The sequence below is a fragment of the Ptychodera flava genome, unplaced genomic scaffold (genome assembly GCF_041260155.1).
Source record: "Ptychodera flava strain L36383 unplaced genomic scaffold, AS_Pfla_20210202 Scaffold_50__1_contigs__length_938362_pilon, whole genome shotgun sequence".
Lineage (NCBI taxonomy): Eukaryota > Metazoa > Hemichordata > Enteropneusta > Ptychoderidae > Ptychodera > Ptychodera flava.
In genome coordinates, this window is record NW_027248372.1 from 58,779 (window position 1) to 81,871 (window position 23,093).

Here is a 23,093-nt window from a genome sequence, read left to right on the forward strand (position 1 = left end):
CGAAGAAAGGCTCTTGATGCTCGATCTTTGTAAGGCATAGAACAAAATACAAAAAATATAATACTAATGATCAAAATCAATAACGATGACAAGGCTATTGCAAATGTCGTTTCTTGTATTGTGTCAAAAGTTAATAAAGAGATTCATTCGGTTGATGCTGGCTGCGAACGGCAACCTCTAGGTGTATAGGGCACTGCAAGAAGGAAGAGACACCAAGGAAAGCCGGTGATACAAGGTTTTTAATTAGTATCTCATTAAGAAGATTTACATATTCCTTTTTCTCCGACACTACCATGAAAGTCAAATGAGTGAATGCCGACATCGTCAATGTGCTAAATTATCAAGGATGTCAAAATGGATTACAATCTGCAGGGTGTAATCTACAGCCATCTATAGGGCGGTATGCTTATTAATTTTATAATCAAATGACGAACACCTTGTGACCCATCACTGCTCACGTGTTAACTCTCATTCGTCTTCTAGGCCTACATAAATCTTGCGCAAGACAATCTATATATTTAACTTGCTTCAACTAAAGCAGCCATTGTACGTCTGATTTACCAAATCACTGTTGTATGTATGTATGTATGTATGTATGTATGTATGTATGTATGTATGTATGTATGTAGTCAAACGACTGTTTGTCTATTGACTATCATTATTACCATCGCAACATGTTATGACATTTTTGTACCAACCTCGAAGCGCGTATGGAAGTCAGAGATGCGAATTGGATTTGTCTCTGCGATCCATTGAATGTAAACATATTAAACTCTGATGCACGCTGATGATGCATGAACAGTGATGTTCTCTCACTTCCCGTCTTTACTACCGATAGGGTTCGTGCTCTCCGAGTCCTTGTCTCAACGGTGGCATTTGTGAAGAAGACTGCAACAGCAATGGTTTAATTTGTAGGTGTCCTTCGCACGTCACTGGCATCACTTGCGAACTAGGTAATTTAAACGTAACGAAAAGCTTACACATTTACGAAATAAACTGATTGCATATTTATCGAGATTGAGACTTTTCGATACTCAAATATTTCCTAGAGGATCTGCTGCTTTGTTTGGGCCTATCATAAACATGTAGAAATAAGGGGTTTAACTGTCCCGCTCTTCTTCAATCTATGAGAGCTAAATCAGAGAGCGACAACAATTTAGATTTAGAATCTAGATAAATTGTCTTCTACAGATGCAAGTTAATCTACTTTAAGGTTTTAATGAAAAAAGTGCTGACAGCAGTTTGTAAGTTTATACTTTTCATGTTGCGAGTGCATGTCATTTAGCATGCAAGCTTGGCGTATATCCATTTGACTTGTCACTAAAATCACTTATCAACCGTTCGTCTTTGTGTACCTGTCTTTGCCTTAATTTCCAAATTGTCAGTGCTCTGTCCCAAAGAGTGGTTCTACTTCTCGGAATCCTGCTACCTCTTCTCGACAGAGAGGAAGAAGTGGAATGATGCAAGATATGCGTGTCAAACCATGGGAGCCGATTTAACAATCGCGAACAACTTAGGGGAACATAAGTTCCAAGACAGCGCAGCCGCAAAGATTCCAAACACGTGTTACCCGCTGTGGGAATGTAGTTTTTGGATAGGATTGTCATATAACGTGAGTAGGTTAATGTATTTGTCAACAAGAGCATTGACTTTCTAGCAAACAGCTGGTATACGTCAACGAACGGTAGCTTTGACAACTGGATACCAATATGTATACCCATACTGAAACCGGCAATTTATGTACGATGCCGATCCTTGTTCTTTTTCGAATGATAAACAACATTTAGGGCAGGCAACTGTTCGATTATTAGGTATGGCCTTGCTTGAGTAATCACTAAAATATGACAGAATCATCAACTGAAATAACATAACGAGAAAACTGATTTGTCTTGTTCCAGAAACTTTTTTGCAGGTTTTGCAGGTTTTGCTATTATGTGTAAAGGTACCTAAATCTTTTGTGATGCTGTGTCTCTCAAAACAATGTACAATAGAGTTTTGAAACGTATATGCTGAATATTATGTAACATGAACATAAATGTGTTCATTGTCATTAAAAAACTAAAGGCAAAAGTTTCCTCTAGGCGAATGGGTTCATTTGAAAATCGATGTGAACATTTCTCAATTGATTCTGTAATTTTATTGAAACTTATAGATAGACTCTTTCAAATTAGTTATAAACCTTATTAAGTTGTGACATTATATGTGCCAGGTAGAATTATCGTTTAGGTCAACCCTTTTCAATTGTCAAAAAATTGAACGGTCTTTATCATTGTGTTATTAAAACAGATATAAAGCCTTAGAACATATTACTTAGAATAGAATTAATTTTTTGCTGTCTTCTGCTGAAACATCAGTTGCTTTAAAAATCATCATGCCCTCTCTTCAAAAGAAATGACTCGAATCCAAATTCAGGCAATACGACCATGAACATTGTTGGTCAGTAATGTTGGTCGTATTGACTTTTCAACAGCCTGTAGACGGGTATAATGGATCGACGGGACCGGAATAGATGGGTTTTTCTGCATGGAATGCTCCTGGAGAACCTAATGGCATCCCCACTGAAAATCACTGCATTGAAGCCACTGCGCATAACGGCCGATGGAATGACAACTCTTGTTTGGCGGAGAGGCGCTTCATCTTCGACATGAACTCGTTCTCACCTTTTTGACTTTGCATAGAAATTTCATTTCAGTGTACGCATCAATTATGCTATTACACACAGTACTTGGACTATATAAAAGATATTTCACAAATATTGCAAATTAGACCAAAATCGCCAGGAACAAACCTGTAAGCTTACATCTACACCGCACATTTGTGTCCACTGAAAATCACTGATTTAAGTCGCAGGACCGTCAGGCTTGTGTATCAGCAAATCGTGGAATTTTAATGACTGTGATCCTGTGAAATATTGACACCCTGATGGCTTTATTTAATGACAGGTAACAGAGATTTGAAGCCAATCAAATGAGTTCTTTCAGACGCCGTGCATTGGTACTGTACAGAGTACCAAACTATTTAACATCCTGGATGAAAAAGTCGATTAAAATGTAAGCTAAAGAATTCATTTTCAGCACATGATTAGATTGCGTGCTGGTCGCACGACTTTCAATTGAGATATCAAGTTTTCAGGAGGTGATATAGTTGCACTCCGTCTAATCAGAAATATTCATTAACCCAATCATTCAATCAATCATTCATTTAACAAGAAAACAGGTATATATCTCTATGTCGGGAAAGGAGTTCACCTTGAAGCAAATGTTTTACGAGTCTCTCTTGAAGGCTGGACTGAATCAAGGAAGAGGAATACTATAAAGTGGAAGACTGGCAAACGAGTATATGTATGGTGTTTACTCCTGGAAATTTACGAATGGTCGTATTCAGTGTACATTTAGACAGATAAAAGGCATCTTTTACGTATCCTCGTATGACATCAGAATAAGGACATACATTTAGCGTAGATGCCAAGATGGAAATATCTTTTGTTCTATTTCTTCGATTCACCTGAACTGTTTCTCATGTGCATGAAGTTTGCCCTTTGCTTATTCAGGATAGGCTTAGTAAAGTAAATGGCAGTGTATCTGATAAGCCCGTTGGTCACGCTGTTGCGTTTTTCTGCTAGGACGAGAGCACACACCAGCCATGATACAAAAAGCTTTCACCTGTGCTAGTACGGGCCCTCCAACAAGCATGAGAGCTTAATATGGGAACATACAGTGTTCAGAAAGCAGAAACATTAATCCATGTTTGAATAGAACCGTTTATTAAATACAATGGCGATCATAACAAGGGTAATTACAAACGTTAAGAAGATTGCTTTTAGAATTACAGTATCAGAGCCTTTGCCTTGCACTTCGCTGAACCAACAGCGTCGCTTCTTGTCGTCTGCGGCGCTTCCACTGCTATATAGCCAAGCACGTACGTGGACGTATCCTTGACATCAACAATGCTTGATCCCGGGTGTTTGATTTCCGTTTGACGACGACCGCTTAATATTTGATTCTTCATCTCGCGTTTTGGTTGCTAAATCTTCTATGGAAACCGTTTCAAAGTTATAAGCACAAACGTTGATAATGAAATACTCTCCTTCGAAGGTGGGTATACACACCATTGGGACTCCCACTATTCCCTAAGTTGGTCCCTAATCTCGTCCGGCTACCTTTGGCGTTATTGCATAAACACTGGAATTCCCTGAGTGAACAAGTATATTGTGCTTTTTTATTGACGTTCTATACCTCTTTCTGCTAGGCGTGTATCCAATCAAATCTGCGCCACAGCTATCTTTAAAGATTCATATGATTGAAAAGCGAGGGACTTAGAAAATTTCACCATCGTTTCTGCGTTTCTGTCGTTTTCTAATTATAAAACCATGGACACTACCCGGGGATTTATGTTGAGGGGGGTGTAAGTTATCAATTATAGATAAATTTTCCAAGAGTACATATATAACCATTATTAACATTCTGAGAAGCAGCTGTTTGAAATAAAGATTCACATTTACAATATTTACTGAGTGATACATACTATTAATGCTCTGAAGTTGCCTCTTCATCCTGTAAACCTTAACAGTGGATTTCCACGTACGGGCATGAGAATAATGTCTTTATATCCATCAAAGCACATTGCCTTTGAACTGGACGATCAATGAAATTGCAAGTACAGTTACGTTCAAGTCGAAGTTGGTCATAGTCCTTGAAAAATAGCAGTACAGGGAAGTTTATGATAATCAATCGTAAACAGTGAATGATGTCGTTCTACAAAATTGGGAGACGATCAGTGCCTAACAGTCGGCAAAAAACGATGTCATACATTTCACTGGTTGCCGCAGCCACAGTATCATTGGCGTACCAAGTTCTTTCAGAGACGACTTGTCCTGTACATCCAGTTGCTAAAGAAGAAACGGTAGGTGCTGTCCAATTTACGTTTTCAACAGTTTGTGAACGCCAGAAGCTTCAGAAACAGCGATAAAAGGGGTAAATAGTCATTCATAAGACCGAACAACATCACCAAGAATTTAAGGTAAATTAAGTATCGTCGACGGCCTCCCTCTTTGAATTAAACTTTGCACGTTATTTACAGAAATCAAATCGTATGTTATATTTTTCAAGTAGAATAAAATTATATCGTACACTTGGTAAAAATCTGGCAAGTTGAGCTTTAACGGAAAGCAGACAGTTTACATGTGATGAGCATAACTGTTTTTAAGCTTCTAGTATGACATGACAAAACTATGACAAATTGCATATCGGTTGAATGAACGAGTGCGTATTGCCTTTGTATGTCTACTAAGATATACACCGCTTTGCAGATGTAGATTACTCCCAAATTTCAGCACCGGTCGTGATTCTCTTTACACAAAGGAAAACATATGGTCAATTTCATATGAATTCTTCTATATGTACTTTATGCACGACGGTGACTAATGAAAGAAAGAGAAACATGATAACACCTCGATGAAACAACTCAGAGATTACTTGCATTTGCTATATTTGGCGATTCTCCTTAAACATGTAGTGATGTTACCTTAATAGCATTGTGTGATTTTCATTTTTTTCAATTAACATATTTTTTGAGTTTCTGAACGCCTATTTAACTCTATACACGTAATGTGATCGTTTTCGTTTGAAGTTACTTCGTGAAAAATTGCATCCAACCTTTCTGCAGTTGAGATTGTTTACAAAACCATGAGCCAAAAGACACCCTTGGTCCCATTGGCTATGTGCATGTAAAGATTACAAGTGTTGAGAAGCTAGCGACCTCTATCCTTCTACATGAAAGTGCAGAAGTAAAATAAAGAATGGCCCACTTTTCAATGATTTCATAATCAAAGTATCAAAACCTCGGGTTCACAAGTCTACACACAGTTCAGGGCGACCATTTACGGCACATCGTAAAAATTTAAAGCGAAATAAGCTGCATGATTTTGCGTTTTACCTAGCACAAAAATTAACATTCAATGTTCGGAGAGACAGTTTGAATTCCGCTTATTAAGCCACTGCGTCATTGGAAATACCACCATTCAATCCTTGGTGATGGATTTTATCACTTAAATTCAGGTGCTGATATTTATATTTCCCGCGGTCATATTTGAGTTGCATTTCAAATATTATTTTGTTGTTAAAATCTTGGTAGTGAGTTTATCACCAATGTTTGAAAGATTTTCTTTTTACAGAATTTTTATTCAATTTCATACCATGTTATCGAAAAAAGGGAATTCAACATTGAAAGGTAAAAAACAGTGAACTAACTTTGTCGTGTAATGGCCTAATTTATTGTAACGTATCTCTGAGTACAGTAAAGGCGCTAATAGGCGCACTTTATTCATCTGTATGTCGAATCACAGAGTTTGATTCTTATATGAAAAATACCGAGGTGTTTTAATGTGTATGTACTTCGAAACCTGACATAATTTTTGCTTGTTGATAATGTCTGATCGATTTCTTCTTTCTTCGTTTCTGCGTCTCACTCACTATTATACTCCCAGGGAGCTTGCTCTACGAATCCCTGCCTCAATGGTGGCATATGTGAAGAAGACTGCAACGTCAACGGTTACATTTGCAAGTGTTTGCCCGATACAACAGGCTCAACATGTGACCAAGGTAATATTATCATGCTGGAAAATATTTGTTACATGCCCACAAACATTAAGCTTATCGCACTTCCTTTTCGAGACACATGGCAGTTTATAAAACAATATTAATTATGTATATATGTGTAAGTGTGTGAAAAAGACAGCATGTCATAGTTTGCGTCCTAACGCTTTAAAAAGTAAGTATACCTCCGTGAACACACGTACATGCTGTGTGTTAGTATGTCTAAACTACAGTGTTTTCCCCCTCTGTCTGTCTATCTGTCTATCTATCTCTGTCTCTATCTCTGCCTCCATATCTCTGCAAATCTATCTCCAATCCTCTGTCCGTCTGTCTATCTGTCTCTTTCACTGAGCTGTCTTTCTGTCTCTGCCTCTCTGTCTGCCTGTCTGTCTGTCTGTCTGTCTGCCTGCCTGCCTGCCTCTCTCTCTCTCTCTCTCTCTCTCTCTCTCTCTCTCTCTCTCTCTCTCTCTCTCTCTCTCTCTCTCTCTCTCTCTCTCTTTCTCTCTGTCTCTCTCTCCAGGTGAGTTGCTCTGCCCTGAAGGATGGATATACTTTTCGGATTCATGTTATTTCTTCGGGGATGACAGGAGATCATGGACTAATGCAAGGACTCAATGTTTGAGTATGGATGCCGATTTGACTATTGTTCAAGACCTTAGCGAACACCAATTTCAAACAGACCTTGTTGCAACAATTCCGAACCCATGTCAAGCGTGGTATGATTGTAGTTTTTGGATAGGACTAACGTATACTGTGAGTAGACTATTGTATTTTGGATTTTACACGAAGCATACATGGTTTTGCGAGAAGCTATGTACCACTTTGTCTGAACATAGTCTGAAAACTTTAACATCTTTGGGAATGACAAAATACCTTACATTTTTTGAAATTATAACAACGACGGACACTTTTATTTCAAAAGCGTTTTTGACACCTAAGCACTGTCGATTTGGCAGACAAAAACTTGAGTATTGATATCTGTCCTTGTGTATATTTCTGAAATAGCCCTTTCCCAGTTCTGAATATCTGTTACAAGTCTTATATCCTCGATATATTAAACGTGTAATGGAATGAATATAATAATGTCTGCTTACAGTGATCAGCTCACACCATGCACGGTGCAGTTGTTGCCTTTTCCCATATTTTCCGTGCTTTTTAAATAAAAGCATCAAAATCAATACGGACACGACGCGTACGCGTCAATATGATGAACAATATATACGCTAAAATATGCAAACAATGCATAAATAATATGAGATATCCTTATTATTATTATACATCTTATATTCATGAAAGGGGCATCAAAATGTCAGAGTAGTGACTGTTTTCGTAAAATATCAACAATTTTTCTTCAGTTGGCCGGGAATGTTCACTTATAACCCGTGATATCTAACGATTTTGTGCACTCCCTTTATTCCAATATGCAATAGACAATAAATATCAATAATATTTCTTTTTTTCTCTCACTTCTAGCCCACGAATGGTTACAAGTGGGTCGATGAAACCGGGATAGAGATGTTCGATGCCTGGGATGCCCCAACGGAGCCCAATGGATTTAGCCATCAGAGTCTATGCATTGAACTTCTTCAGAAAAACCTCTTGTGGAATGACGACTTTTGCTTCTTCGAGAGACGTTACATCTGTGAAATGAACTCTTTCAGTCATCCTTAAAAATCAAATTCCTAGAATATTGATTTTGTCACAAGCACCTGTTGATAGCTCAGGCTTGTAAACATTTGTTAACGCATTACAGGTTTCTATGAATATATATTTGTTTTCCCATTTTGATGGGCCAAGTTTGGGAGAAGATAATATGAGCAATGTACGAGACGGAACGTTACCAAATTTATGACAAAGGAAGAGATACCATTATTTTGATTCTCCTTGAATTGAAATTCAATGAATCTACCATTGTATCATTGTAATATTTAAACAGATCCTGCAATGTATGCAAATGCATCACGCACTACAGAAACTATCGTAGCTTTTCTGTCCATGTCGATACTAACTTTAAAATGTTTTCAATAAATCTGTGATGTGTTGCTTTGTGTTGTGCTTCGTTGTTTTAAGTTGTACTAATGTAGTTCAAATTATGGCATCGAGGTTCTTGAAACATACAAGGATGCTTAAAATCTATCGACAATGAATTTCTCTGTTTGCTCTCTCTATATTTAGCAGTGTGTTTGCGCCAGAAATGGGTGTCGCTATTTGTCAGGAATATATTAAATGTCTGATACAATATCATACTGTTTTGTGTTGTCCATTTGTAATCCTTACTATGTATTTCTAAAGAATCGCATGTTCATAATTCTATTAGAAATTATTTTTAGAGTTCTGAGTACACTCTGCTCTTAAGGCTCAAATTAATGAAGCCTGAACATCAACCTCTTGAAACATAGTTTGTTATAACATGTTCAAATTATATAAGGCCAATGATTTATCCAATGTGTTTTAAAGCTGTATTTATGTTAACGATGACACCATATTTTGTAAAGGATAGCACTCCAATATGATGAAATTACTTTCACTATTGAGCCATAGCTACCTATCGGTGCGAGTAGGCAATCACTATTGATAACGTCCTCTCCTCTTGATTGCCAGTTCAAAATAGTGTTTCACGAGGTCTATCCTTTACCTTATTCGAGGTTCGATCAAGTTGAGTCCTGGTAATTTAAGAATGTTCGTACTCAGTGTACATTTAGACAGAAACAAGGCGTCTTTGACGAATTCTCGGATGACAGCAGAATTAGGACATACATTTAGTGTAGATGCCGAGATGGGAAATTTCTTTAGTACTATTTCTTCGATGTTTCTTATGTGCATAAAGTTTGCCCTTTGGTGATTCAGGAATGCTTAATCATGCAAATGGTATTTATCATATCAGCCTGTCAGTCATGTCGAAGCGTCTTTCTGCATGCTAGGACGAGAGCAAACACCAAGCCGTGGTAAAAATCATTCACCTGTGCTTGTACGGGCCAGACACAAGCACAAAAGCTTAATGGGGAACATACAGCGTAAAGAAAGCAGAAACAATCCATAATAAAAGTAAACCAATTATAAAATACATGGCGATTTTAACAAGAGCATTGTAAACGTTTAAAGATTGCTTTTAGAACTGCACTATTAGAGCATTTGGCTTGCACTTTGTCAAATCGATAGCGTCGCTACTTGTCGTCTGCGTCGCTTCCAGTGCTATCTAACCAAACAATCATGTGTACGTATATCCTTGCCGTCAACAATGCTCGCTCCAGGGTGCTTAATTTCCATTCGACCAGACGACCGCTCAAAATTTAATTCTGCCTCTCCCTTTTTGGGCGCTAAATCTGCTGAGAAAACAACTTTCTAAGGTAGAAACACAAATGTTGATAATGCCATAGCAATACTCAAACTTCGAAGGTGGGTATACACGCGATTGGAAATCCCTTAAATACAGCGCTCGCCTGGCAGTTCTTGCTATTTGTCACGTAACTGTACCCAGATCTCGTTTTTTACCTGTCTTCGGCGTTATTTCTTAAACAGTGCGAAATCCAATGGTGAGCATCTATATTATGCTTTTATATTGACGTTCAATACCTCCTTCCTCCTAAACATGTATATTCCATGAGATCTACGCCATGGCTACCTTTAAAGATTAATGATGATTAAAGGCGAAGGACTTCAAACACTTTACGATCGTTTCTGTTGTTTTTTAATTATTAAAAGCATGGACGTTTCTTAAGGGTTTATGTTCAGAGGATTTGTAAGTTATTAATAGCTGAATTTTCCAAGAGTACGTTCTGAGAAGCAGCTGTTTGAATTTGGGTTCATACAGTACAGCATATATGGAGTGATACATAGTTAATGCTCTTAAGTGGCCTCTTCAACCTGTTACCTTTAACAGTGGATTTCCACGTACTGGCATGAGAATAATGTCTTTATATCCGTCAAAGATCATTGCCTTTGAAACAGACGATCAATGCAACTGCAAGTACACTTACAATGAACAAGTTTGCCACACTCTTGTAACAATAGCAGCGCATGGAAGCTTTATATGGTAATCGTAAACATTCAATAATGTCGTTGGACAAAATTGAGAGACGATCAGTGCCTAGCAGCCGGCAAGAAACGATGTCTCACATTTCGCTGGCTGCCGCAGCCATTGTGTCATTGGCGTATCAAGTTATTTCGGCGATGAATTGTCCTGTACATCCAATGGCCGAAGAACAGACGGTAGGTGCTGCCATTTGTACGTTTTCAACAGTTTGTGAACGTCAGAAGCTGCAGAAACTTACGCCGATAAAAGAACTTCATTGTCGTTCACACGACCGAACAAAATGAAAAAGATTTAATATGTGGTAAATCGAGTTACTGTAAAATAAGATTATATAGAACGCCCTTGGAAAAAATTTTGCAGTTTCAGTTTGGAGCAACATACAACAGACAGTATATATGTGATGACGGTAACTCAGCATATTTTAACACGGCACAAATGTTTCTAAACTTCGAATATAAAGAAAAAGATGACAATTGCATATCAGTTAAATGACTGCATATTAAAGTTTTATTTCTACCAGGAAATACACCCCTTTATTCAGATGTGGATTGTTCGAGAACTTTTACATGTTCGTGATTTTCTTTACACAGAAGAAAAACACTCGAACAAGTCTGTATGAATTCTTCGATTCGTATTCTGTACACAGTGCTGACTGATGAGAGATCATATAGAAACATTATGGCACCTTGTTGAAACAACTCGGAAATTACTAGTATTTGCAATACTTGACGATTCTCCTTAATTACTGAGTGGACGTTCCTTGATAGCATTCTCAGTGTGATTTTCATTTTGATCAATTGCTATGATTTTTCGATGTTTCTAAATGCCGATATAGAATCAGAACGTAATGTAATCGTTTTCGATTGACGTCATTCCGTGTAAAATTGTGTCCAACTCTTCTGCATTAGCGAAAACAGTACAGGAGCCATAAGCCAAAAGGCCCCGTCAACTTATTATTACAGGATTGCAAGTGTTGAGAAACCCGCAACCTCTATCGTCTGATATGAAAAGTGCAGAAGTGAAACGTTACATGGCCAGCTTTTCAACTATTTCATAATCGAAGTGTTCAAAACTACAAATGTGCGGCTCAAATATTTTAGGATGACCACTTACTTCTCGACCATGTCACATTAAAATAGACTGCGGACAATTTTCTCAACAACAAAGACTATATTATTGTTTTTGTGATCACTTTTCAAAGTCCAAAATAAGTAATATTCCAGATTGGCTTCCCTCAATTTAAAAACACCTTGGTTAAATACTTCGTATTCTGTCTACTAGCTGTAATTGTTCTCAATTTTTAATTTTCATTTTTCACGAATTGAAATCACTGCCGGTTCCGTCGTACTCTGCATTTTACCATATATGTTATGCACTATAAAATAGCATTAATGTTTTTTATCAGTTTATATCCCCGTCTGCAAAAACGTGTGTAAATGTCGATTTGTAAATCCCTCATCTAATAATTACTATCATGTTGCTTTGCCATACAATGCACACTGTCTCTAAACTGACATTCATTCATTTCAAGTCGTTCGGTGCATTCATATAAAAATGTCTGTTCTGAATAGAGTGTGAATATACTCTGATTTCTCTCCTGTGTTCCTTATATAAATATAGCATATTAGTAGTACACGTTGATTTGAATGATCTGAAAACTACACTTTTTAGAACGACATCGTAAAGTTTAAAACATAAATAAAAGATATTTGTTGTCCTTTATTATAGTTTGGATGCCACGTATCCGTATTGTGTCAATTATTTTTTGTAAGATATCTGCATTTGTCGTTGGAACTGTTGAAGGCAGTGACATTCATTTCCGACTGAAAATCATATTAGTATAAAATATGCTTTACCGGCGTTACAATCACTCTGACCTAATGCATTATTATAAGAAATGATGAAACGGCGATTTTCAAAACGCTTACCCAAAATTGAATACACATGCAGCGTTGTCCAGTATACACATGCAGCGTTGTCGAGTGAAAACAGAGTTGTAAATTGCTACACCACTCAGGAAAACTTGATTTACTGAATAATGTGAGAGTTTGCAGCATCTGGTCTTCTATGGACCTTTTTTCTTGCATCGTAAAAACTTATAACCCAATCAGCTGGATGAAATAACAAAAAAGCAAAACTTTGAACAGTACATGTCTCTTATTTAAATAAAAAAAATGGAATTACTATTTTTTTACCAAAATGGCCATTATTACAGCCAAAATATCAGAGATTAATACGTTTATTTTATCAAATATTTTAATCTCCGATGCAGTATTGTTAATTTTGGGCAGCATAGGAGTCATATAATGTCTTGTTTTTTTGAGAAAAAATATTTTTGGTAGGTACTGTGATCTTTTTTTCACGATTTGGCAAAATGCAGCGAGGAAGTCACAATATGCATAGAGACTGTCTCGTGATCGTCATTTTTGTGCTTTTCAAAATAAATGAATTTAAGAATTTTGCTTAGCAATATAATTAGAAACTCTATAAACTGTTGATAAGAAGTGGTGTTGAACATCTGCGAGCAGAACTGCCCAATATATGTTTATTTTTACTTTGTGTGGATCTCTAATAAATATGCGGCTATATGATTATTTTTAAGGGGAGGGAGGCTTGAAAAAAATTTGATCACACAGACGGGGGGCTTGAATTTTTTTATGGCTTTTAGGGGCGGATATAAAGAACATTAGATTTAAATCGCGATTCCTCCACCCTCCCAACTTCGCCGTTGTTTGTAAACGTAGCCTAATAGGCATACGTTTTCATCAATTGATCGATTCTAACATGAAGAAAAATTAGGTGTTTGCATATGTTTATACTTCGAAGTCTGACAGAATTTTCCCGCTGCTGATATCTGACCAGTTCCATGCCTTCATTTCTACGTCGCACTTACTATTATACTTACAGGCAGCGTGCGTTCCAAACCCTTGCCTCAATGGTGGCATCTGTGAAGAAGACTGCAGCGTAAACGGGTACATTTGCAAGTGTTTACCCTACACAACGGGTTCAACCTGTGACCGAGGTAACATTACCATGCTGGAAAATATTTGGAACATTCTCACAGACATCGAACTTCTCGAACTTATTTTCCAAGCACGTGGCAGTTTATTAAAAGATATTAGTTATGTATATTTGTGTGAAAAAGACAAAAATAATTTTTGCCACTTAAAACTTGTAGAACAGTAAAATGATATCACTGTATGCTAGCATGTCTAAGCAACAACTGTGTCTGTCTGTCTGTCTCCCCTCTCTCTTCCTTCTACCCTTTCTCCCTCTTTCTCTCTCCCCCATCCTTCTCTCCCTCTAAAGATGTGTCGCTCTGTCCTGAAGGGTGGATCTACTTTTCGGATTCTTGTTACTTCTTTGGAAATGACAGAAGACCATGGAATGACGCCAGGACGGAATGTACAAATATGGACGCCGATTTAACCAGTGTTCGTGACCTCAGCGAACATCAGTTCCTAATAGGCGTTATCGCATCAATGTCAAGCCCATGTCTCGACACCTCGGATTGTAATTTTTGGATAGGACTTACGCACACAGTAGGTAGATTACTTGTATTTTAAATTTCACATGAAGTATAATATTTGTGACGCCATGTACGACATGTACCACTTAAACACTTAAACTGATTTTTTTTTAAATTGAACATTTCTGAAAGTGGTAACATATATATGGGCGATACGAAATAAAACGCAATTCACTCTGAGTGAAAGAGTCTATGTGACTGCTGTAGACCGTGGAAAGAAATATGAACCTTCTTCACATCAATGACCGGCCAGATTTGTAAACATTGACCTATCCCTCCTAGGTGATCGCTCTTAGGTGACCAGGTAAAAACTGTACCAATAGCATATAGGGTACAAAGGCACATCTAATCACCATCAAAACGGCAGGTGACCGCTTAGTTTTTGCATCAGCTTTTAGTATCTCGCTGCATCAAACTCGATCTTTCCCAGTGTGCGTGTGTTGTTGGTATTTTTCCCCTGAAAGATGTTAAACATACAATGACATTGATACAGTTTTTAAAATGAATAATTCATTCTAAGGACGGTGCTTTTGGTGTCTTTTCCATAATTTTCTCATAAAACATCAAAATTAAAATAAGAATTCAAAGCAGTCGATTCGTTTGCCCCACAGAAGTACGGTAGAAATCTGCGACATTACATACAAAGGTGATGGACTATATAGACAACAAAATTTAGAAATAAAATATAGGTATTATTTTATGCTTAATATGAGATGTATTTTCCGAACAATGCATCCAGTCTCACCGTAAAGCGTGAATTTGATCTGAATTTTTGTAACCTAAATGAGATATACAGTTGGCCGGAATGTTCACTTACACCCCGCATTATCTAACGATTTTTGCACTCCCCTTATTCCAATATGCAATAGACAATAAATATGAATAATATTTCTTCTTTCTCTCTTCTAGCCCACGAATGGTTACAAGTGGGTTGACGGGACTGGTATAGAGATGTTCGACGCCTGGGATGCTCCAACGGAACCCAATGGATTTAGCCATGAGAGTCTGTGCATTGAAATTCTTCTGAACAAACTGCTGTGGAATGACCATTTTTGCTACTTGGAGAGACGTTACATTTGTGAAATGAACTCTTTCACTCATAAAAAATGAAATTGATTTTTTAGATCATTGATTTCTTGCTAGGAACTGTTGATATGTACTTGTACCTGTAAATATTTGTTAGCGCATCACAGGTTTCTATGGATCAATATTTGTTGTCGCAGTTTTACGTGTCAAGTTGCAGTGCGTAGAGTAACAAAACAATAAGAGAAATGTAAGAGAGGGAACACTGTCAGATTTATTACAAGGTAGAGATGCTACAGTCTCTATTGTATATTTATTTATTATATTATATTCATCGCCTAATATAGTGTCATTATAATATTAAAACGAACTCCGTAGAGTATGTTATTACTTAACAAAATGCAGAATATATTATGCCATTTCTGCTCATGACCATGCTTAATTATTAAAATGCAAAATGTTGTTACTCCACCAGCGCTGTGTTGTGTTGTATATAGTTTAGATTTAAAGTTTAGCATCGATGTGATCGAAACATGCCAGAATGCTATGAAACGTTATCGACAAAGAATGAACTCTGTTTGCTTTCTGTGTGTTTGGCTGTATCTTTAAGACAGAAAAAGTGTCTCTATTTGTAACAGTATATTAGACGTCTGATACTCATTTCACACTATTTTGTGTTGATCCCTTGGTGATCTTTACTATGAATTACTATTGTGACCTTTACTATGTATTTCTAAATTATCATACTTTTATAATTGAATTAGTTATGATTCTTTGTGTTCTGAGTTTAAACACTGCATCAAAGGTTCAAATGAATGAAGGCAAACCGGCAACCCCTTGCAACATAGCTTGCGATACGGTTTAGGAAGTTATAATTTGCAAATGATTTATCCAATGTTTTATAAGTGAGAAAAAGCTATCTATATGTTTATGATGATGCCATGTTTTGTTAAGGTTAGTACTCTAATATGATGATATTATTTTCACTTTTGTGCCCTAGTTATATCGTTGCGAGTAAACAGTCACTATTAATAACTTTTACTCTTCAATCATCAGCTAAATACCAAGTTTCATGGCGTCTTGACCTTGCAATATAAGCTTTGTTATCATTAAAGTATACTATGGCAGGCAGATATGACCTATTTTGCAGCACTAGAAAGAGGAAGGAACGTTGAGGTAAAAGTTAATTGATAATGAGCTCGTTAATCGGCCGCAGTCAAAATATATATTGTATGGAGAAAGATTGACTCCATTAACAGGGCGTAAATGTAGACATTGAACCACACAACACAATTAAGATTCTATGTAACATGCAGATATCTTGTAACCAGCTGCTGACGTATTCATATTAGTAACAAGACAATTATGCTGAGATACAGTACTCGGGCCTGTGGTAAGTAAAGGCAGAATCATCTGACATACCTTTTACTTGAACATACCATACAAGCTGTCTGAGAGCCGTGATAGCTCGACTCTCATCAATCTTTGGACGAGGAAAGGTGTTAGGTTACAAGAGTGTAATACAGTGTTAATGGCATGGCAACTCTTGTAAAATCGACTTGCCCTGTTTGTCAACAAGATAGCGTAGTTATCAAATTTAGTAATGAAAAATTGTGCAAAAATATATGGTATTCGTACGACCTACATTCGGGTACTATTTTTAAAGTATTGTCGATAGCGAATCCACCAGGAAAGTCTAATTAGCATCTCTTATTGTTTAGTGTACAGCTGTAAGAAGTGCAATGACAAAGTGAAACACAAATGCTGGCGTTTTATACTGTAGTTTACAGGCAAAATTGCTTTGGATAGGTATGGAATCAAATAAACAATGTTCAAGGTCTTGCAAGATGGCAGGAAGCACTCCATTCCAATGTCGATGGTACTTTAAATGCAAGTAATGCTTTGACCCTGCGGAATGAATTAAGAAACAAGTGTGATTTTGTATATCGATACATAATTTACATTCACAAAAAGGGATGTTGTTCATAATAGAAAAAGAAGCAATACAGCAGGTTTGAAAATGGTGCTAAACTGGCTGATGAGTACGGAATTGGAACCTCTGCCGACATAAAATTTCAAAATAAAACCAGACTGATGAGGCTTATCAGCCTATGACACTTGATAAACATAAAAAATATGACATTCTGTTTTTAGTTGAGGGTAAAAAGTAGGAGTTTACAATTTCCAATATTGATGAATATACATTCAAGATATCAACTATATATAGTCAACATATCCATTGAAAAGTATTTTATTTGTGTAGGTGAATTATATAAAAGACCATTTGGTTAGAAAATGGATTTTATCCTTAATCTGATACTCGTTATGACAATTTTAGGGAAACATTTTTGTCCTGGAAAAGAAGTTAGGAAATTTATGAAAATTATTTGAACATTTTCTTGCCGTTCGTTTGGTGTTTACTTATACTTCACATTTGGTAAATTGAATTGTTACACGCCACATGCTCATTCCGTGTCGCGATTCGCCAGAATACGTCACGTGACGAGGAAATAGATACGTCTAGTCCCCATCAGAAAACAAATAAGTGACGTCAGAGGGTATTTTTTGAATATGTTTAAAAAAGAATTTAATATGTGAGTAAATCGAGTTACTGTAAAATAAGATTATATATAACGCCCTTGGAAAAAATCTTGCAGTTTCAGTTTGGAGCAACATACAACAGACAGTATATATGTGATGACGATAACTCAGCATATTGTAATACGGCACAAATGTTTCTAAACTTCGAATATAAAGAAAAGATGACACAATTGCATATCAGTTAAATGACTGCATATTAAAGTTTTATTTCCAGCAGGAAATACACTCCTTTATTCAGATGTGGATTGTTCGAGAACTTTTACATGTTCGTAATTTTCTATACACAGAAGAAAAACGCTCGAACAAGTCTGTATGAATTCTTCGATTCGTATTCTGTACACAGTGCTGACTGATGAGAGATCATATAGAAAATTATGGCACCTTGTTGAAACAACTCGGAATTACTAGTATTTGCAACACTTGACGATTCTCCTTAACACTGAGTGGGCGTTCCTTGATAGCATTCTCAGTGTGATTTTCATTTTGATCAATTGCTACACTGTAAAGTTAAGTGTTCAAGGATAGAACACCAATTAAACGCCTTTTTGTAACACTTTTTGAACGCGTCTAGACGTTCAGAAATTTAACGCTACGTGTTCAACCAACGTTCAATTTTTGAACACACGTGTGCCGATTTTGAACACTATGTGTTCATCAGACATTATATTGAACACATGGTGTTCCATATCTGAACACACGTTGCACATGAAATGTGTTCAAAAATTTGAACGCATTTACGCGTTCAAAGGGCTGTAACACTTTTTGAACGCATGGACGCCGTTCAACGATAAGTGTGTTAAAGTATTGAACACATAATATGCACTTGTTGAACACATGAACTTTTGGCGTTCAGGGGGTGTTCAAGCCTGGAAATGACATAACGGACCACTGATATTCAGTAAAATTATTTTATTCTAAAAATACACAAAAATTAGTTGAGTAAAATACAATTATTAAGTATAAAATGGAAAAATAAACATGGCCACTTTGTAAAGTTTGTCAGAGGAAAACACCAACGATGTAAACACCTTCCTATCAAAACATCAACAAAAGAAAATCTTTATAAACACTGTCGATCGTTTTCAAATATATGAACAAAGTAATGACAAAACAGGTTTAACTTCAATATTGTGGATTATGTTATATGTTCATACTTGTGAAAACGTACAAAAATATCTGTTTTGAAAAAGCTCAAAATTTGTCTTACTTATTGTGTTGAAAACAGTGTTCGTATGAAATGTTTACTCCGTTTTGTAAGATAGCTTGAGACATTTCCTCTTGTATAGACATTGCAAACTTGGAAAAAGGTGAGTCACGGCTTCTCTGATGCACAGGGTACATAGTTGTCCACACTAAAGTAAACACAACATAATGCACAGCATGTCAAGTTGTCACAAAGTTTCACAGTAACACACAACATGCAGAAAGTGGGTAAAGGGGTCCTTGGAGGTGTAAAACCCATTTCCTTGTCCAACAAAGTCCTTCATGAACGAAAAGATTTGTTGGTTTGTAATACCTTTAAATAAACTCTGAAATAAATCAGTGACATTTCAAAACTCTACTTCTCAGAAATTAAAAACACATTAACTAATTTTGACTTCGTTTCATAAGTTTTTTCTGTATGTCAATAAGCTTGTGCTGTTGAACCTGGAAATTTCAGTCCTTATTAAAGTTCAATTGTAAAAGGAAACTGCAGTCTAAAACCAATGGCAAGAACCTGAATGTTAGCCATTTCAACACCAATATAGCAATACAACAAGCGACTTAGACGTCGAAAGAGCTCGCAGTGTTATGTAAAGAATCTCTGACAGCTCACTTCAGGATGGCCTCACCAAAAATAGGAAAAAAGCTGCAAAAATACACAATTGAAGATTTCACCATGATTTGGACATATCAAATTGAGATCATCCCAAAAACATGTGTAGCAAATATCAAAGCTAGCAGACAGGCAATTTTTAAGATACAAATTTTTTGACCAAAAATGGTAAAAATTGACCCCAAAATAAAAACTTGCAGATTTCATCATAACTTGAATATATCACATTCTGATAATTCCCTATGTCTTAAAAATGTCTGAAATGTCTTTTATTTCTCAAAAATACAAATTTGCATATTTCTGCATAAATTTGAACAATCTGAAAAAACTATCCGCAGAGACTCATGTCAAAAATATCAAAGCTGTTCATTAAGTAGTTTTGAAGAAGATTTTAAAGATTTTTGACCAAAAACGAAAAAATTGCCATGAAAAAATTAGATTTGAACATTTCATCACAACTAGCACAAATTTTACGAAGGTCATTCTTAGGGACATGTTTACTAAATATTGAAGACGTCGAACCACCAGTAAGAGAGAAGAAGATTTTTGCCAAAAAATAGCAAAATTCGCCTCAAAAATACAAATTTGCGTATTTCACCATAACTTGAACATATCATTAGGGTAATCTCTGGGAACCTGTACTCAAAATATTAAAGGAATCGTACTGGCCGTTTTGAAGAAAAAGCTTGGGATGTAAAAATTTGAGGACGATGCCTCACATTCACCTATTAGATAAGCTCTGCGTCGCTAAAAGCAAAGCTAAAAAACAGTAACAAATCGAGAACAAAAGACGTGTTGAACTACAATACAAAATAATCTAAGATTTGGTTGCAAGCTATGATCAATTAAATGTTACTGGAGCTTAAGCCTTCAAAGACGTGACGTCTTCGTCATCAGATGCAAGGGTGCAATGAAGAATTGAAGCAGAAAGCGACAGAAAATCAGAGTGAAAATTTCAGAAAATTCAGAAATTCAGAGTGTACATTTTTCACTCTGAATTTTCTGTCGCATTCTGCTTTAATTGTTCATTCCACCCTTGCATCTGATAAGGGAGACTACACGTATTTGAAAACTTATTCTCCAGTAACATGTAGTTGATTATAGCGTTCTACCAAAGCTTAGATAAATTCAGAACAAAAGTACAGAAACTTATCAAAATTCAGTTACTGACCCTCGGAAGTTTAAATCTACATTAGAGATGAACTGAGGTTCTCAAGCTTGTTTCCAGACAGCAACCTCTACACTCATCTTCTTCAATTTCTGTACCATCAGCTTCTGTAATAACTCTTCGATTACCAGGTAAATCCAACTTTTCAACAATAGGTATTATGGCGACATGAGACTTTAAATGAAAGACAGGTGGCCTTATTAAGTTAAGGGGTGACTTTGGTATACAGTGCCTCTTTGCGATACTGTTACAAAATATTGGCTTCTTCTTGTCATCAACTGATGAAAAGTAAAAGAAAGGCCAACTCTCATATGCTGAAACAATAGAGTGTACACTCTGCGATGTTTAACTAATGTTTTATATGCGATCGTGATAACTAAGAGACGTGTTAGCTGTGATTACGCAGCGGTGTGTGGCATATCGATCACGCTCGGGTCAAGAGTCATCGCCACAGTTTTGCGGTGATGACCCTTGACCCGATCGATCGATCGATACGCCATGGCCCAAAACACCGCTGCGTATTTACAGCTAGTGTATGGTATACAAGCCACTGAAAGTAAAAAAGTTTCTCACGTATTTTAGCTATTCCACAGTACTATACAAATAATTTCAAAGGATAATAATACAGATGCTTCAAAATTCAACACCTTTTACTATTTTGGAGAGAAAAACTTACCCTTTCTGGTCTTTCTTCCGCACGATCACGACTTCAGCGTGCGTTCACAAGAAAAATGTCGCAACTTCCGTTTTGATGCATGACGGGATAAGAAGAGGCACCAAACTTGAACACCAAGTGTTAAGGAGTAGAACGCCTCTTGCACGCCGATGTTAAAATTAAAACGTCCATGGTGGTTATCTGATTTTCTTTTCCAAATTTCAAACTTTCAACCCGTAATAACGTGTAAAATTAATTAGTATACTTCCTTTTTAGAAAGAACATGCTTTCAGTAATTTTAGACCGGAGATATTTTTCACTTAGTGGGAAAATCGTTACATCAAAATCCGTGTACGTTTGCCTAACAGCGATGCAGTAGTAAATTTAATATGGCCATAGTAAGGTAAAAAACACTAAAGATTGTTAATTGTTTTACAGTATTGCAAAATTTCTGTCATGCAGAGTTTTTGAACACTTGAAGGAGATGGTTATTAACACTAAGTGTTCAGGTTTAGAACATCACTGTTAATAATATGAACACTAGTGTTAACAATATGAACACTAGCTGTTCAAATTTGAACACTGACATCTACATTTTGAACGCGTAAAGACGCGTCTGGCGTCCGCTATTTTTACAGTGCATGATTTTTCGATGTTTCTAAATGCCGATATAGACTCAGAACGTAATGTAATCGTTTTCGATTGACGTCATTCCGTGAAAATACGAATACAGTACAAAAGCCATAAGCAAAAGGCCCCGTCAACTTATAATTACAGTACAGGATTGCAAGTGATAAGAAACTCGCAACCTCTATCGTCCGATATGAAAAGTGCAGAAGTGAAACGTTACATGGCCAGCTTTTCAACTATTTCATAATCGAAGTGTTCAAAACTACAAATGTGCGGCTCAAATATTTTAGGGTGACCACTTCTCGACCATGTCACATTAAAATAGACTGTGGACAATTTTCTCAACAACAAAGACTATATTATTGTTTTTGTGATCACTTTTCAAAGTCCCAAAATAAGTAATATTCCAGATCGGCTTCCCTCAAATTAAAAACACCTTGGTACATACTTCGTATTTTGTCTACTAGCTGTAATTGTTCTCAATTTTTAATTTTCATTTTTCACGGATTGAAATCACTGCTGGTTCCGTCGCACTCTGCATTTTACGATATATGTTATGCACTATAAAATAGCATTAATATTTTTTATCAGTTTGTATCCCCGTCTGCAAAAACGTGTGTAAATATCGATTTGTAAATCCCTAATCTAATAATTACTATCCTGTTGCTTTGCCATACAATGCACACTGACTCTAAAGTGACATTCATTCATTTCAAGTCCTTCGGGCATTCATATAAAAATGTCTGTTCTGAATAGAGTGTGAATATACTCTGATTTCTCTCCTTTGTTCCTTATATAAAAATAGCATATTAGTAGTACACCTTGATTTGAATGATCTGAAAACTACACTTTTTAGAACAACATAGTAAAGTTTAAAACATAAATAAAAGATATTTGTTGCTCTTTATAATTGTTTGGATGCCACGTATCCGTATTGTGTCAATTATTTTTTGTAAGATATCTGCATTTCTCGTTGGAAGTGTTGAAGGCAGTGACATTCATTTCCAACTGAAAATCATATTAGTATAAATATGAATGCGTGTTC